Source organism: Phalaenopsis equestris, unplaced genomic scaffold (assembly GCF_001263595.1).
Source record: "Phalaenopsis equestris unplaced genomic scaffold, ASM126359v1 Scaffold204418, whole genome shotgun sequence".
Taxonomy (NCBI): domain Eukaryota; kingdom Viridiplantae; phylum Streptophyta; class Magnoliopsida; order Asparagales; family Orchidaceae; genus Phalaenopsis; species Phalaenopsis equestris.
In genome coordinates this window covers 22299-26206 of record NW_018223976.1, presented here as the reverse complement: position 1 = coordinate 26206, position 3908 = coordinate 22299, and positions in this window count along the sequence as shown.

Here is a 3908-nt window from a genome sequence, read left to right as displayed (position 1 = left end):
ATAAAATATGAGTCTAAAAATGCATATATTTTTGGTGTATCAAAATCCCCCAAACTTACATGTTACTTGGGCTCAAGTAACTCTTCTACTATAAAAAAATATGACTTATGGTAAAGAATTTAACATCTAGATTTACATATTTTAGTCCACTAAACATAACAGTACAACTTAAGAAAAATTCAAAACAGCTCCAGTTAATACTAATTGTATAAGAATATCTAGCAATCAAGTTCAAGATTTCTGATTCTCTATTCTTTTCAAAAAAAATTACAAATTGTCACATTAAAGCCACTTAAAGTATCCATATGATAAAGAACTTCATAAAAATTTACTAATAAATATGTTAATATTTAAATATAAGTTTAGAAAATGTAGCCAAGCCTTCTTCTTTATGTTGATTCTAGTGAAGTCATAGCCAAGCCTTCTTCTTTATGTTGATTCTAGTGAAGCCATTTTTTAATTAGACATCTCCTCAAGCTTCTCATCACATTATTTTTTTCTTTTTTTCTTTTTTTCAGGATCATTTTCAGTCTTTTTTCTTTTCTTTTCTTTTCTTTTTCTTTTTTTTTAATGTGAGGATTACTATATCTGGATAACCTTTAATGATTTTGAACTTCACTATCCTCTTCTTAAAGTAAAAAACTTTTCACATTCCTTCACTTAACAAATTTATATTAGCTTAAAGATTTTTCATAAAGTTTTATTTTTTTCTTCTTACATGAATCTTTAAGATTTTTAATACTTCAAAAATACAAATTTCTTTACTTAAAAAAAAACATAGTCTTATTCTATCATACCAAATATCTTACTCTCTAAAATTAACATTTATTATTGAAAATTTTGACTTAAGTTTACTATATATTTATAAAATTAAATATAGTTATCTAAAGTTAACCCCTAATACCAAGGTAATGTTAAATTTTAAATTTTTGAAAACATAGTTAAGTGAGAATAAATAAACTATTGAAGGTTTTGATTTTTTTTTGAAACTTAATTTTGAAATATTGTAGGTGCTAATATGAAAAGCTACAAGACTTAAAATATTAAATATCACATAATACCTATAAAATTTGCTGAGAAAGAGTTAATTACAATATATTTAACAAAATACTGAAATTAACAACAAAATTAAACTGAATTTCAAATAACTAACAGTTTTATAAACTTTACTTCACAACACACAACATTTAATACAGAGTCTACAATCTAATAACAAACAGTCTCAACAATATAACAAAAATAAAAATAGAATAACAAAGTACAATCAAACATAAACTACAAGAAAGATCAGTAATCATCATCATCTTCTTTGTCTACATCCAAATTTTGATGTTGATATGGATTTTTGATGCTGATATGGAGTAAAAACAGGGTGAGAAGGAAACTGAACTGAATGATCACCCCTCATGAATCTCGTTATCGCATCATCATACGCAACATCATATTCGAACTTTTGTAACTTTTGTCGTATCAAATCATTAGTGTGAGCATTTCTGGCCTCCACGTTCTTCATTCTATGATCCATTATTAAGATATCTCCCTACTGGATCATCATTTGCTCCATCAGATCTTGAAGACTAGGATCACTAGTAGTAGGTGTCCTCAAAATAGAAGGAATATCCCTGGTCTTACTTCCAGATCTCCAATCAACATGAGATTCAAAAGTTCTTATGTTAGAAAGCCCAATAGGTCTTAGAGGCTCGATCTTCTCCTCAGTTTGCCTAAAATCAATTCCTGCATGTTCACATAATGTGAAAATAAGTAAAGGGTGTGCCAAACCACCAGTGGTCTCTCCCAAAGCAATGGATCAAGTATTTCAAAAAAAAAAATAGAGCTTACATTTATCCTTTGCATCCACTGAATACAGAGGTTTAGGATGGCTCTATCCTTGGTCACCTCACTATGATGATTTTTTGTAATCGTTCTTCCAGAAATAAAGTAGTGCCAGACTTTAGATAATACATTTAGCATAAAAAGAGGAAAATTTACCTTAACTCCATTCTTGACTTACCAGGTTCCTCTTCCATTAGTAAGGAAAGAAATAACCTCATCCAAGGCCTCATTCGTAGCAAAAAATAAATTATACTGGCAACTGTAAACATCTTCCAACTAATAAAACTCATTAATTTTTCTTGGAGTAAACTCCACCCTTTTCCCACGACGAAAACAAAGTCGTCAGAAGCCTCAGTAAAGTTGGCATAGAATTTCGTAACTACACCAATAATTGCATTAACAGTAAAATAACAGAAATTTTCCCATTGCCGAGCATTGATTAATCACTCGACTTCTCCAACCAGATTTTTAAATCCACGATCCAGAATCACTTTTTTATTTTCAAGGAGAATATTGAATCGAGCGCTAGCCCTGAAACTAAAAAATTTTTGTTCATCAATATCTACTTTTTTTATTTTGCTTGTTCTTGATGCCATGGGAAATCTAAGAAAATTTTATAAAAATTGAATAAATTCCCAAAATTCCAAAAATCACAATGTAAAACACTTAAAACTTAAATCAACCAAGTAAGAATTTCTCACTAAAGGATTTTCTCAAAATCTTTAAAAAAAAATTTCAAAATTTTCCGATCTCAACAATGTGAGATAAATTCTTGGTGTAAGTAAAAAAATTTTAGTTCAAAGTGTAGATCTTACCTAGAGAAGATGAAATATGAACTTCCTTTGCCTTTCAAAATCGCCTCAAATCCGAGCAAAATCAAGCCCAGGTGTGAAAACTGGAGGTTGAAGGTGACTCAAAGATTAAAATGTCATTTCACTGTGCACATCATGAATTTTAAGGGCTTTTGTCTATTCACAGGTTGAGGCCGCCGTCGGCGCCCATGCCAGCCCGTCGGTGTTGTAGGACAAAAATTTGATTTTTAGATTTTCACAAATTTCAATTTTATTTCAATTTATTCCAAAGTTTTTTTAGTATTTTTGAACACAATTTTTAATCTAATAATAATTCACAAACAAATATTTTCACAAACAACACCAAACTAACTTTTACATATGAAAATACACTTTGCAAATACATTTTTCTAATCACACACTCACACACATAAAGCAAACTAAATTATAAATCAGTGTTGAAATCAAGCCACAATACTAAACGCTGACACAAAACTATACACACAATCAAAGTTCATAATTCTAAAGCAAAGCAAACTAAATCAATTCCACACAATCACATTAAATACATAAGTATTTATACTAGTAGAGAGTTCAAATTCTTCAATTATTCTGCCTCATCTTCAGTGCTTTCTCCTCTTTAATATCTCCCATAGACTTGTAATGAATATACAGATTGTAGAAGGGTTGGTACGGGAATTGATGAGTTGACTGGATGAGTTGAATTTTCTTCGATCCATCCTTTTTCCTTGAACATCCGAACCAATTTTGCCTCAATTGTTCAAGTATGATCAAAATTCTCCCTCTTCCTCCAATCTAGGTGATCAAAAAAATATTTAAGATCTCTTATTGCATTCGTTATACTCTGAAGTTCTCTTTCAATTTTCTTCAATTTCTTTTCCAAAGCAAGTGAACTTCCAACTGTTGGTGGCATTAATGGAGTTGAAGCATGTGATGAATGATCTAAGATAGCATCTAATGCTTCATTCCCATTCCCAACATAGTTATCATCAATAAAAATCATACTTCATTCCCATTCCCAACATAGTTATCATCAATAGAAATCATAGGCTCCCAAGGTAATAAAATTTTTTCCCAACTTTCATATGGAACATAAGATTGACTACAAAGTAGAAAAATTATGAAACTTTCATATGGAACATAAGATTGACTACAAAGTAAAAAAGTTATGGAAGGATGCCCAAGTCTATTGGCCCATTCATAATAATACCCATAACAGATTTATAAATGATAGATCCTACATCAACGGGTTTTTCCATTTGA